Below are 15,396 nucleotides of genomic sequence, written 5' to 3'. Positions count from 1 at the left end.
TATTTCCTGAGTAAAGCATTTGATGTTTGGGGCAGGATATGCAGCGAATTCACTCTAGACCAAGTCTCCTGTGGGCAGCCACTCCCTATGTCAGTCCTCCTGATTTAAATGAAGGAGCAGGAATAGGCTCGAATTCTCTGACCTTTGGCCAGAATGGAGCACATCCATATTTCTACGGCTACAATATTTTCTAATAAAGTAGTGGAGAATGACCCAGACATTGGATGGCATTTTTGAATTGGTCTAGGATAGCTTTAACAGTTTTTAGTTACAATCAAAATTGAAATTTGTCTTTTTTAACATATCAATTCTAAGGACTCATGGGCAATGTCAATTTTTTTTTTAGACAAGCTCTAACCTTTTTCTAATGAGTGACATCTTTATAATGAAGTAAGGCAGTTCAAACATTAACAGGTCAATACCATAATTTTAGTATGGATGTTAACAATATACACATAATTGTCAAATCACATTTTCTTAAATCTGTGTTAAACAAAAGACAGGAAAGGTCCCTGTGATGGTGACCTAAGAGTCTTCCCCTCCTGTAGTCCATCTGCTCTGCTGCTGTAGTTTCAGCGATGTCTGCACTGCCCCGGTGTCTGAGCAGCAGAAACTTAGGCTGTTCCTCCCCATCTCTGACGAGGGCTCAGTCACTCTGTCATGAGTCTTCTCTCCAGGGAGGAAATTGAGGTCCCAGGTCTCAGGTCTTTATTTCAACAGGATATTGAGCGCCATACTGACAAAAATGAGTCCTGTTCTCACGATACAGTATGGATGAACTGTCAAACATTCAGTCAGTGTTCCTGGACCGGCTCTGAAGTAAACAGGACTCACTCAGGTCTGGAAGTTTGTGCAGTGGGTCCACCCAGAAGCCAGGAATCACCAACCATCACCACATCTTCCTTCACTCTCAGACTGCAGCATGATGGCTTAAGTCAGAAGCACAGATTCAGGAGCCTCACTGCAGCTCCTCTGTGGGGTCTCCAGCAGCTGAGATGTCGTCAGGGCTGGCTCTCCTCTATGTTTGCAGCCATCAAGTTTTCTTCTTTTCTTCCTGTAAAAAAGCACAAATGTTCCCTTGAACCCACGTGATAACATGATTGGGTCCCTTTCAACATAGACTGGGGTTTTAACTCCCCTATTTTTTTCTTTTCAAAGCTGTGTTTTAATCTCATCAAGGGGCTCAAGCTTCCTGTAAAATCCAAGCTGCAAGTCCCCCTGGCTGACAGGTTTGCACAGACTCCTGTCTCCAGGTGCATTTGCATTTTAATAGACACCTACTGGGCCTGCAGCAGCAGCTTCCTGAGCCTACTTCTCAGCAGCTTGGCTGTCAGGCTGGGAACCAGTCTTGACTGGCTGCTGAAGCTGGGAGCATGTCTTGGTGCAGCTGCCCTCTCTGCTGCTTGGCTGTCCCACAGGGGCTTTGGGACCCAGAGGTCAGTGGTCTGTGTCCAGGCCAGCGCTCTCCATTCTCAGTGGTCCCCTTCTTGCCAGCAGTGGCTGTCACACTTTTATCCTCACAGACTCCTCAGATCATGGGCCCTGTAGCTCCAGCCATTTCCTGCCAACTGGCTCCAGGCACTGGCCATGGGAGGCACAGCCCTCCAAACTTTTCTGTCTCCTGTTTTCCCTGCCTGTGTGGCACTGTGTAGGCCACACTCAGCTTGCTACAGCGTGTGCACGTAGGTTTGGTGGCAACGGCTGTAGCCACTGCTGGGTGATATGGGAGAGTCTTCTGTTCTGTATTGATTTCATTGGTTAAATAAAGAAATTGTCTTGGCCCTTTAATAGGACAGAAAATTAGGTAGGCGGAGTAGACAGAACAGAATTCTGGGAGAAAGAAAGCTGAGTCAAGCAGTTGCCATAGCTCTGCTCTCCGAAATGGATGCAGGTTAAGAATATTCCCTGTAAGACACCACCTCGTGGTGTTACACAGATTAATAGGAATGGATTAATCAAGATGTGAGAGTTAGCCAGTAAGAGGCTAGGGCTGATGGGCCAAGCAGTGTTTAAAATAATACAGTTTCCGTGTAATTATTGTGGGGCTAAGCTAGCTGTGCGGAGGCCAGGCCGCAGCCTGCCGCTCCTATTATTACAGCTGGGTCTTCTGCCCCAGGTTCCATTCACTTCTCCACCCACTCAGCAGCAGCTGCTGAGGCTTCATGACCACAGTACCGCAGGTCAGGCCTGACCATCATGGAAGGGGGACTCACACTGGCTTCTCCGAGCACTGACACTGTCTGGAGCTGGTGGTGGCTATGCTGCCCGCATGGGGGAGAGATATAATATTTACAAACTCTAAACATCTCTGTCTTTGCTTTTGCTCCACCCCAGCTCCTCTATCTATAAAATACACTGAAGAAAATGTGCAGAGAGTTGGATACTATTTTTTAGTCCTAGATCTACAGTTAGATACAATGTTTCTCCCGTAGTTCATCTTCCATCTTTCTTCCTTTATTATCTATCATTGTCGATTTCTGAGAGCTCAGTTATCACCTCTGTGCCTTCAGGGTAATAGTCATTTGACGGGGTCCTTCTCGTTTTCCCCTGTACCGCTGGCCACCCCTCTGTGCATTACCTGTTGTGCATCCTAAGCCCCACGTTGGGCGCCATCTGTTGTAGCCACAGGCTCACATCTGTGCTCCACACTGGAGATCCCATGTTGGCTCCATCTGTTGTAGCCACAGGCTCACATCTGTGCTCCACACTGGAAGATCCCATGTTGGCTCCATCTGTTGTAGCCACAGGCTCACATCTGTGCTCCACACTGGAAGATTCCCATGTTGGGCTCCATCTGTTGTAGCCACAGGCTCACATCTGTGCTCCACACTGGAAGATCCCATATTTGCACTGAGAGCTTGGGTGTCACTGTCTGTGTCAGTCACTGTGGTCGTTTGAGTCAGATGACCCCATATCTTGGTCATTTGAATATGGAGTTTCTAGTCGGTGCTGTTTGGGGGGCTGGAGGGATATGTGACAATAAGAAATACTATGACATCACACAGATGTAACTGCTACTTTTCAGTACATAGTATCCTATGAGACAATAAGAAAGACTTTGACATCACACAGCTGTAACTGCTACTTTTTAGTACATAGTATCCTATGAGACAATAAGAACGACTTTGACATCACACAGCTGTAACTGCTACTTTTCAGTACATAGTATCCTATGAGACAATAGGAAAGACTATGACATCACACAGCTGTAACCGCTACTTTTCAGTATATAGTATCCTATGAGACAATAGGAAAGACTATGACATCACACAGCTGTAACTGCTACTTTTCAGTACATAGTATCCTATGAGACAATAAGAAAGACTTTGACATCACACAGCTGTAACTGCTACTTTTTAGTACATAGTATCCTATGAGACAATAAGAACGACTTTGACATCACACAGCTGTAACTGCTACTTTTCAGTACATAGTATCCTATGAGACAATAGGAAAGACTATGACATCACACAGCTGTAACCGCTACTTTTCAGTATATAGTATCCTATGAGACAATAGGAAAGACTATGACATCACACAGCTGTAACTGCTACTTTTCAGTACATAGTATCCTATGAGACAATAAGAAAGACTTTGACATCACACAGCTGTAACTGCTACTTTTCAGTACATAGTATCCCAGGAAACAATAAGAAAGACTATGACATCACACATACATTAATAATAACCATTATCACTCTTCAGGACTATGTACTGTGCATAATTACATGTGCTATACTTAAAAGACTGCTTTGATTTATTGTATGTGTATGAATGTTTTGTCTGCATGAAGGTGTGGTATATATACATGCAGTGCCCTTAGGGGCCAGAGAGTACTGGATCCCTCTGGGGATCAGAGTTAGAAATGGTCGTGAGCTTGCACCAGGGCTCAATAGATTGAAGCCAGATCCTCGGGAAGAGCAATCAGGATTCTAATCTCTGAGCCATCTCTCCAGTCTCCTATATGTGATATATATTTTGTTATGTATTGTTCTGTTTTTTTTTGAGACAGGTTTTTCTGTGTAACCCTGACTGTTCTAGAATCCACTCTGTAGACCAGGCTGTTATGACCCTGTAGAGATCGCCTGACTCTGCCTCTAGAGTGCTGGGATTAGAGACACGTGTCACCACTGCCCAGCCCAGCTGTATTATATACTTTGATCTCATCTTTATACTTCCTTTTGCTGTACTGGAGAAAAATTCAGGGTCTCACGCACTTTCAGTAAGTCTCCCTGAGCCACATCCCATTCCTGTGCTTTATGTGTGTGTGTATGCACATGTATGCATATGTATGTGTGTGTGTGAAAGTGTGTGATATATGTGTAAATATGTGTTTGTGTCTATTGGGAACTCAGGTTACTGGGGAGTGATCCTAGTGTCCTGAGCCCACCAGCTAAGCATTTAGCTACTGAGCTATAGTCCCATCCCTTTCTGTAATGTTTTTAATTTAAATTTTTGTTTTATATGTATGATTGTTTTACCAGCATTTGTGTATGCATGTGGTGCTGACAGAAGCCAGAAAAGGGTGCTGGATCCCCAGACCTGGAGTTGTGGGTGCCTGTAAGCCTCCCCATAGGTCTCCCGTAAGGCAGCAAGTGCTCTAACTTTGGACCCATCTCCCCACCACACTTTTCCTAATTCTTACATTGAAATGAAGTTTCACTGAATTACACAGGCTTGTCTTGTATTCACTGTAGGCTGGACAGGATTTGACCTTGCCATCCTCCTGCCTCAGCCTCCCAAATAGGATAAAAATCCTGGCAGCAGACAGCTCCAGGCCACAGGAGCTTGAGGCAGGGACTCCACCCCTCCCCATACCTCAGATGAACAGGAAGCTGAGCAGCCGCCATATTTCATAGCATCCATCACAGGAACAGGTGAAATCCAGCCTGTTCCTGCCCCAGTGTCCTTTAACAGCAAACTCGGGAGCTGGACTCTGCCGGCTCTCCACACACTGCCTCCCCAACACTGTCTCTGCACTTCTGTCCCCTCCATAGCCTGGCCTGTCCCTCCCACACCTGCCCTCCTGCCCTCTAAGGGGCTCAGCCCTCACAGCCCTCACTGGCCTGGGGGCCTTCTCCCCTGTCTGGCTTCCTCTGAAACGTGTGCTCTCTGGGGCAGCTTCTGCTCTGCAGCTTCTGAAGTAAGAGACTTTTGAGTCATTTCCTTGTCCTGATGCCTCCTCCTCCTCCTGGTGCAGGACATTTGGTCACTGTGAACCCCGAGTTATTTACTGGAAAAACATGTTTCTAGTTGTGCTGTGGCTCAGCCCTAGCACACACCTTTTCCCAAGAGCTTTTTGCTTGAATACTGTGTTTTATTTTTTATTTATTTATATTTTTATTTATTTATTTATTTTTGGTTTTTCGCTACAGGGTTTCTCTGTGTAGTTTTGAAGTCTTTCCTGGAACTCGCTCTGTAGAACATGTTGGCCTCGAACTCACAGAAATCTGCCTGTCTCTGCCTTCCAAGTGCTGGGATTAAAGGCATGAGCCACCACTGCCTGGCTTGAATATTGTAAATTGGATTAAAGAAACTTAACCCTATGTCAAGAGATGGAGTAAGAAACCAGTTCACAGGAATGAACACAGAATTATAAAAAAAAAACCATAGGGAGTAAGAGGGAGTCAGGAGGATGGATAGAGAGACACACAGGAACTGTAAGAGAGGGACATGAAGTTGGGGGAGACTTGTTTGAGACAGTGTAGTAGGAGGAGAGGCTTCTGGGACATCTGCTGAAAAGGAAGGTCAGTGGGGTGATCTTTCTGCCTCTCTGAGCTCACAGGCTTTCACCTCAGCATCTGGCTTCTGATTCTTTGTTGGTGAAATTGAACGATTGAAATTTTGTTAATAATGTTTGGCACTGCAATATGTGGCGTGACCACACAGGCAGGGAAATCATGCCAGCTGCAGACAAACCGAGAAGTGATCAGATTTGGTAAAACACTGGGAAGTCCTCAAAGAGAGAGCTAAGTAATATTAAAAGGAAAAATCTTTTCCACATTGAGGGTGGGATAATCATAACACAGGGCACTAGGACCCTGCTACTCAGCTACTTAGTTGGCCTGTAAACAGAAGCAGCAATGAAGAGAAATGACTAGACTGAGATTGACACACACGGATTATAATTAATATCAGTCTGTGATAATATCAGTCTGTCATTCATATTTCATCTTACTATAGCCATAGTAGATTTTTAGTGCCACATATGAAAGGTAGATTTATAAGACACAAGCCTTATAAAAACTTATAAATGAAAAAAAGAAAATCCTCAGACACAGACAGAAGGATTTAGACAAGAACCTACTGTGCCACCCCATGGTGACACTGAAGAGGGGTGGTCCAGGGTTGCTACCTTCAGGCAATAGGCACCTCCAAGGCTTTGCAGATGTTAAATGGAATCCTATAGACATATGACATTTGAGGATATTTAAGGAAGGGGTCATTTCATGTGTATGCCATCATCCCATGTGAAACAGATGTTAAACTCACGGACAACTCAGAACACAGTTATCCCCAAGACTGGAAAGGTTTGGTGACAGCAGCATTGGAACCTGGTCCCAGTTACAGTGGTGAACATGGTGGACAGAGGAAGCCAGGACCTAGAACAATGAAATAGGGCAGAGGTGTTGATATTTCCCAAGAGCAGTTTCTAGGTGAAGGTCAGTGTGCTGGCTTACAAAGGCAGCGTGGATTTGATGTTCACACCTTGCCGCTGTGTCATTTAGCAAATGTTTGTGATGAGGTTGAAGAATCAGGAAAGAAGTCACTTACCATAAAAGGCCCCAAAGAAGACTTCACTGATATTTTGCAAAGATTGATTTCAGAAGTCAGACAAATATTAATTGAATCTTTGGCTTTTAAAAATGCTAATTCAGAATGCAAAAGTGTGATCTGGTCTTTAAGGCAAGATCAGCACCAATAGACAAATGGATGAAAAATACAGCTGATACTAGATCTCAGGTTTATTATGATACTTTGATCAGAGAAGTGATTTTTTTAAAAAATATTTATTTATTATGTACACAATATTCTGTCTGTGTGTATACCTGCAGGTCAGGAGAGGGCAGCAGACCTCATTACAGATGGTTGTGAGCCACCATGTAGTTGCTAGGAATTGAACTCAGGACCTTTGGAAGAGCAGGCAATGCTCTTAATCACTCAGCCATCTCTCCAGCCCCTGAGAGAGAAGTGATTTTTTAAAAAAATATTTATTATGTATACAACATTCTGCCTCCATGTATGCCCACATGCCAGAGGAGGGCGCCAGACCGCCCTACAGATGGTTGTGAGCCACCATGTGGTTTCTGGGAATTGAACTCAGGACCTTTGGAAGAGCAGGCAATGCTCTTAACCGCTGAGCCATCTCTCCAACCCCAGAGAAGTGATTTTTATAATTTTAAGAAAAACCAAGTTGTCAGGTGTTTTAATTGTGGTAAGCAAGGTCATCTGAAATGGAATTGTAGGGAAGACATTCCTAGAAACAATGTATTTTTTCTAGAGAGAATCCAAACAGAAGACCCCAGCCTTCTGGAGTACGCAGAAGGTGTGGCAAAGGTCAGCATTGGACTAATGAATGCAGATCAACACGTGACAAGCAAGGTAACCCTTTGCCATCTGGAAATGTCTTGCACCTCTTGCAGGCTCTAGGGTTCAATTTGGTTCAATCATTCCCTGTCAGCATTGGAGAAACTCATCCACAGAGCAATTATAAGACTTATTGCCTGTCTGTTAAATACAGCACTGCTCTGGATGTGATCAAGGACAGAGCAGTTTTAGTACAAAAAAACCAAAAAATTCAGTAGAGACAAGAAAGCAAGTGTTTTTGGACAAACTACTATAAATCATCAGAGATGAAAGCTAAAATACAAATAAATGGCATTGAAATGGAAGGCTTACTAGACACAGGTGCCGATGTAGCAGCAATGTCTCCAAAATCTTAGCATCCAGCTTGGCCTCTTCAGGAGGTAAATATTCAGCTTCAAGGGATTGAAACTTTATCTCAGGTAAAAGTGCAAGGTGGGTTGAATGTATAGGGCCAGAAGAACAAATAATAAACTGTTTCTACTATTTGTTTTTTTGTGTGTTTTTTTTTTTTTGAGACAGGGTTTCTTTATGTTGCCTTGACAGTCCTAGAACTAGCTCTGTAGACCAGGCTGATCTCACACCAACAGAGATCTGCCTGCCCCTGCCTCCCAAGTACTGGGATTAAAGGTTTGCACCACTATTGCCTGTTAAAGCCATATGTGGGTATTATAACTATAAATTGATGGGACCATGATTATTACATTAATGTAATATTCCTACAGTCTCGGAAACAAACCATAAAATAATTCTTCTGAGAAAAATATTAAAAATCTTTTATCAAGAATAGTCATAGACTGTTGGGGGAGACTTTTGTTCATTCCTGGTTATCCAGACCTTGAAATAATCACTCAGAAACTATATTATTTGCAATGTTGTTTGGCCAATAGCTTAAGCATATTGTTAGCTAGTTCTTATATACTAAACTAACCCATCTCCATTAATCTGTGTATCACCAGGTGGCTGTGGCTTACCAGGTAAAGTTCTGTCTGGCATCTGTCTCTGGTATGGCTACATGGCATCTTGTGACTCCACCTTCTTTCTTATAAAGCTTTTCCAGTCTGGCTATATTCTGTTAAGCCATTGGCTGAAAGAAGCTTCTTTATTCATTATCCAATGAAAGCAACACACAGAAAGACTTCCCATACCAACAGCCCATTCAGGTTGTACATAAGCAGGACACAACAGGTGTATGTCTTTCAAAGGTACTAATTCCCTACCCTTAAAATGGTTAACTGACAAACATGTGTGTAGAACAATGAACTTTGACATCATAAAAATTATAGGCACTAGGACAGCTGGTACAGGAGAAGATAAATGTTCAGTAATTGAAATATTGACCCATCCTTTGGAATTCTCCTATTTTTGTCATAAAAAGGAACCTGGAAAATGTAAGATGGTAACAGATTTAAGAGCCATAATAAGGTGATTCAGCCAATGTGCTCTTCACAGCCTGGAATTCCCTAGCTTTATTTATTACCTAAGTGATTGTCTGCTATAGTGATTGATTTAAAAGACTGCCTTTTTTTTCTATATCTTTACAAGAACATGATAGAGAAAAATTTGTCTTCATGGTGCCTACTTATTATAATGCTCAATGTGTTAAAAGGTATCAATGGAAAAATTCTTCCACAAGGAATGTTAAACAGCCCCACCTTGTGTCACTATTTTGTACAATAGTAATGAGAACTAAATCATAAACAGTTTCATCAATCTAGAAAAAAATGTTTGATGAAGTAAAGAGAATTTTGCCTTGCTAGGGATTACAAATTGTTCCTGAAAAAATACAAAGAAGAGATTCTATCAATTGTCTAGGATGTAAGATAGGTTTACAGAAAATTCGACCACAGAAAGTACAATTCAGGAGAGATTAATTGTGAAGTCTTAATGATTTTCAGGAAATGCTGGGAGATATTAATTGGCTACAGCCCATAATTGGATTAAATACTCAAGAGCTAAGTAATTTATTTCAAACCTTATGTGATGATAAGGACTTATATATTCCAAGAAAGTTATCATCTGAGGCAGAGAGATAAATGACTTTGGTAGAAAAAAAGGGTACAGGATGCACATGTGGATCACTTGGATTCAGACCTTGATTGTATCCCAGCCATTCTACCTTCTACTCACTTTTATAAAGGGATTCTTTATTTTTGACTTTTTTTTTTTTTGCGGGGGTGGGGGAAGGGTTTCTCTGTGTAGCTTTGTAGCTTGTCCTGGCATTCACTCTGTAAACCAGCCTGGCCTTGAAATCACAGAGATCCACCTGCCTCTGCCTTCCAGTGCTGGAATTAAAGGCATGCACCACCACCACCTGGCTATAAAGGGATTCTTAAGCAGAGAGAAAATGGTATTTTAGAGTGGATGTTTTTAGCACACAAACAGAGTAAAGAAATAAAGACCTATGGCCAGGCGGTGGTGGTGCACACCTTTAATCCCAGCACTCAGGAGGCAGAAGAATGTGGATCTCTGTGAGTTCGAGGCTGGCCAGCCTGGTCTACAAGAACTACTTCCAAGACAGGCTCCAAAGCTACAGTGAAACCCTTTCTCAAAAAACGAACAAACAAAAACAAACAAACAAACAAAAAACTAAAAAGAAAGAAACAAAGACCTATGTAGACAAGGTTTCTGAATTGACTCTGAAAGGAAAAATTAGCAGGAACAGACCCAGCTGAAGCTGTGGTACTTTTTACTAACGGTGAAACTGCCTCATTATGGGCAGAAAATGGACATTGGCAAAGAACTTGCAGTAATTTTTTTTTTTTTGGGAGAGATTAACAACAAATATCCCCAAAGTAGGAGACTTCAGTTTATAAAAAGAACTAATTGGAATCTCCTTCATATATTAAAAAGGATACCAATTTCTGGGGCCCCTACATTCTATACAGATGCAAATAAATCAGGAAAGGTAGGTTATAAGTCAGGAAAAATAAGTAAAATGGCTCAAAGCCCTTGTGATTCAGTTCAAAAATCAGAGTTGTATGCCAATCTTATGATATCATTAGATTTTCATGTATCCCTTAATAGTTCCTAACTCTCAATATGCTGGGATTAAAGGCATCTGCCACCACTGCCCAGCTTGTTTGTTTGTGTGTTCTTCAAGACAAAGTTTCTCTGTGTATCTTTGGATCCTGTCCCGGATCTTGCTCTGTAGACCAGGCTGAACTCACAGAGATCTGTCTGTCTCTGCCTCCCAACTGCTGAAACTAAAGGTGTACACCTCTACTTCTGCATGTAAATGTAATTCTTACCTGATAATTGTTGCTATTGTACATAGTTTTACTATGTTAGAGTTAAAACTTTTTCTTTTCATTTAGACGGGAGGGGGGTGAATGTTGAGGGATATGTGATTGTACTGTGAAACTCCAAGACTCTTAATAAAGTTATCCTTATATCAGGGGGCGGAGTCAACAACCAGCTGTCTGGAATTAGTAATAGAGGGTTTGGAAGACCCAGTATACAATAAGATAGAGAGGAGCAGAAAAGAGTAGGGAGGCGGCTAGAAGGATTGATGGGTCTTTTTCAATTTGGGAAGCATGGAAAGAGAGGGTCAGCTGGTTGTTTCTCTGCTGCTTTCTTGATCTATCAGGTTTTTACCCCAATATCTGAATCCTGAGTTTTATTAATGATAGAACAATTTACATAAACAATTAACATAGCTGTGTCCCCCTGATTGAGGAGTAGATTTCCTCCTCCCCAGATAGAGACAGAGACAGCATACCAAGGAAGACATCCATCCACAGTCATCTTTGTGAGCCCTGAGCTCACTGGTCCCTCACAGGGTGAGTCGGTGATAACCACTGACAGCTACCACTGCGGTCCCCGGCACAGCTCCCAGCAGCTCCACTCCACATCTCCTCTCCCTTAGGAACTGCAGCTGGTTTAACCCTGAGAGGGAAGCGCTACATTGTGTCAGCTCTGTGAACCTGTAGCTTCCTGTGTATCCTGAGCCTCATCAGCCTCTTCCTGGCTCCAGCAGGGATGTTTCAGTCCAGAGGAAAATTCCCACAATCACCTCCCCCCCTTTTTTTTTTTATTAAAAATTTCTGCCTCCTCCCCACCTCTCTATTCCCTCCCCCTCCCTCTCCAGTCCAAAGAGCAGTCAGGGTCCCCTGCCCTGTGGGAAGTCTAAGGTCCTCCCCCCTCCATCCAGGTCTAGGAAGGTGAGCATCCAAACAGGCTAGGAAGACCCATCACCTCCCTTTTCTACAGAAGCTCCCTTATTAACACAACCTCAGGTCAAGTGCAGTCCCAGGTCCTCTCACACTGAGGTCACAGTCACCTGAGCTTTTCCCTCCACAAAGTCCTCCCTTCGTCTCCCCACCTGCCTTTCTGTTTGTGATCCATGATCCTATTTATTTTTATTCATTCACCAAACATTTATTTATTGGGTATGGATGTTTGCTGAGTCCCAGGTACTGGAAGTCATCATCCCTCACAAAATGGCTGCATCACGACCAAGGTTATAACCTTTTTGATCTTCAAACATCTCTGCTAAGGCTCTTGGAGCTCCTGACTCGAAGTCACAGAGCTACTAGGGAAAACTGCAGGGACCGTTTCCGTAGCAGGATATGAAGTAATTTCCATCTCTGGGGTCTCCACAATCTGTTTTTTAAAAGTTTATTAATTTTAAGTCTGTGAGTGTTTTTCTCATCTGTATTTATTTGTACTATGTGCCTGTATGGTGTTCACAGTGTTGTTGGATGCCATGGAACAGGAGTTATAGATGTTTTTGAGTCGCCATGTAAGTGATGGTAACTGAACACGGGTCCTCTACAAGAGCAGCAAGTGCTCTCAACCCCCTTCCATCTCTCCTGTTCCTGGGTCATGTTCTTTAAAACATAAAAGTAGACTAAACCTGTAAACCGTTGAGTCACCACTGGAGGCAGCACCAGGATTTCAAGAGCCTGGGAGGGAGAGAGGACCTTGGGCAGAACAGATAACCAACAGACAGATCTGAGATGAGATCCTGTGGATCCTTACTCTCTGCCTAGCCTATAGGCCAGGTTTGATTCTGAAAAATGGGAAAGAATAAAATAACTCCAGGAGGGGCCTGGAAGGAGGCAGGAGCCCCAGAGACTAAAGTTTACGTTTTCATCCCACAGTCTCCTGAGTGCAGGAGCTTAGTTGAGTGTTGAGTGGACAAGAAAGGAAAAACACCTCAGGGACCCCAAGGAAAAAGTAGGCAATCACCTGATGTGGGATTCTCTTCTGTACGCTATGAGCACGTTTTATTACCATTGGTTAATAAGGAGCTGCTTTGACCTATGCAGAACAGAGCTAGGCTGGAAAACTAAAATGATTTTAGGGAGAAAGAAGGAAGAGTCAGGCAGATGATATGTAGCTGCTGAAGGAGAAAGATGCTGGAACCTTACCAGTAGTCTACAGCCTTGTGGTGTTACACAGATTAATAGAAACTGGTTAATTTAAGATACAAGAGATAGCCAGAAATATGCCTCAGCCGTTATCCAAACTGTAATTAATATAGTTTCTGTGTGGTTATTTGGGTGTGCGCAGGCAAGATACGAATGAGCAGTCTCTTACAAGCACCACCTACAGGTACAAGAACAGGTATAGTTCTCCAGACAAGTTAGAAAGACAGGAAATAAACACAGAAGACAGGGGAAGAACCATGGCCAGGTTGACCTATCACAGCAACCCTGGCTGCTCATAATCCTGGAGACAGGACAAGGCTCTGGCCATCCCAATGTTCTGTGATCACAGACTCTCGGCATGTGGTTCAAGTGATGAAGAGAACAGAGCCAGGAGGTGACAGAGCTGAGGAGTGATCATGTCAATGCCAACAACAAACTGAGCTCCACCTGGGCACAGCCCTGTTCCCACTCAGCTCCCACAGCCTCATCCTGTCCCACCAGAAGCACACAGCATAGTGAACACAGATTCTGGGAGGTTCTCCACGCTGCCATTTATTTCCTCCACAAACTCTATCTCAATCCTTTATTTTACCACCAATCAACTTTGAGATCAAGGACGTGAACAACCAAGTTCACATTCAGATTCTTATTTTCAGAGGGGAAGTCAGGGTTGCAGCTCAGGACAGCATGGAGGAGACAGGATGGAGATGTCCCCTCCTGTCTGCAGGAACAGGAAGGTTGGCTGTAGAAGAGAACAGGGCAGTGCAGGAACAGGATCCTGGTGTGCACGAGTGGGCTGGGCTCCCCAGTTCTTCACACTGAGCCCATGGGATCACAGGGAACATCAGACACTATTGCTGAGAGTGAACTGAGGGCTCTGGATGTCACAGGAGAGACCTGAACACATCGTCTGTCACTCCATCCACACCAGGCAGCTGTCTTCACGCTACAGAACAAGAGTCATAAACAATCACTGTGAAGACAACATCCCAACAACCTACCACTTCTTAAAGGTGATTCTTGGAGTCCATGAAACCCAATAATGTTCCCTCTGCCCCTCCCCAAGTCAGTCCCAAGAGTATCACCTTTACAGTCTGGGAAAGAGACATCAGAGCTCTGGGAACTGTCCCTGACTATATATATATCTGGAAAGGTGAAATCAGGGGCCCCAGAAGATTTCACTGGAGAAGCTATTATGGGTTGTCAGAGTGACCCATCATCTCTAACTTGACCCCAAATGACTCACGGACAATCCTTCTTCCTCTCACACTTACCTGGAGCTGGAGCATAGACCTCTGCGTTTCTGCCTGTGAGAAGAAAAACTATGAGAGACCAGGGAAGACCCCGACCCTAGGAAGTTTCCAGAACTGACAGCAGACCCAGGTCAGAGACAGCAGCAATGAGAGTGTGGATGTGTTTCCCATTAATGAGGCAGAGATTCTTCTAAAAGGGGCAGAGAGAGAACTCAGACCCTGCCCTTTCCTACCTCTGTTTCTCCACCTCTTAATCACCACAGCCACCACAGCCACCACAGCCACCACAGCCACCACAGCCACCAAAGCCGCCACAGCCACAACTCCAAAGATCACATATCCAAAGGTAATGCCTTCCTTTAGGGGGACCATGAACTGAGGAGACTCTGGGAAGGGAGGGACAGGTAGGGAAGGTGAGGGTCATAACCCCAGCTCTCAGCCCTGACCCTGCTCAGGGTCTGCTGAAGGCTCCAGCTTTCCCTGACCCCAGCTCTGCACCCACTCCCTCCTTACCCCATCTCAGGGTGAGGGGCTCAGGCAGCCCCTCATGGTACACATGGCATGTGTATTTGTGCTCCTCCCCAGAAGGCACCACCAGAGATGCCCACTTCTGGAAGGTTCCATCCCCAGAAGGTCTGGTCTCCACCAGCTCCATGTTCTGAGTCTGTTCCTCCTCCTCCCTCCTCCAGGTCAGGGTGATGTCAGCAGGGTAGAAGCCCAGGGCCCAGCACCTCAGGGTGACGTCACCTTTAGGTCCAGGATGATGGGCCACATGTGCCTTTGGGGGATCTGTGTGGAAGATTTAAGACATCCCACAATTAACAAGAAAAACTGAAATCTCCAAATACAAAGTTAAATCAATGATGATATTGAACTCTGGATCTGTTTGAACACTTCTGTCATCACACTTGTGACCTACAGATAGAGCTGGTCCCCTCATCACAGAGTCACAGAACTGCACATTTTCCTGGGGGACACAAAAGCTAAGAGAGAAGATCAACATGGTCTTTCTTTTTTTTTTTTTAAATATTTATTTATTTATTATGTATAGAATATTCTGTCTGTGTGTATGCCTGCACACCAGAAGAGGGCACCAGACCCCATTACAGATGGTTGTGAGCCACCATGTGGTTGCTGGGAATTGAACTCAGGACCTTTGGAAGAGCAGGCAATGCTCTTAACCT

The 15,396-nt window shown here is 44.0% G+C and overlaps 1 protein-coding gene and 1 long non-coding RNA gene across 3 annotated transcripts in view; both read right to left on the bottom strand.

Annotated features, from left to right (window-relative positions):
• LOC126495552 (H-2 class I histocompatibility antigen, Q10 alpha chain-like) overlaps positions 1 to 15,396 on the bottom strand; it is a 35,561-nt gene that overhangs the window by 17,313 nt on the left and 2,852 nt on the right. The gene's annotated exons all lie outside the window — the stretch shown is intronic.
• On the bottom strand, positions 13,486 to 14,873 carry LOC126495554 (uncharacterized). The gene is made up of 3 exons (XR_007590165.1): positions 14,726 to 14,873; positions 14,234 to 14,266; positions 13,486 to 13,905 (listed from the first exon to the last, which is right to left on the bottom strand). It is a non-coding gene; the product is annotated as an uncharacterized lncRNA (long non-coding RNA).

Source organism: Alexandromys fortis, unplaced genomic scaffold (genome assembly GCF_014885135.2).
Source record: "Alexandromys fortis isolate MF-2015 unplaced genomic scaffold, M_Fortis_MF-2015_v1.1 scaffold_522, whole genome shotgun sequence".
Classification (NCBI taxonomy): domain Eukaryota; kingdom Metazoa; phylum Chordata; class Mammalia; order Rodentia; family Cricetidae; genus Alexandromys; species Alexandromys fortis.
This window is presented reverse-complemented; position numbering and strand designations above follow the sequence as displayed.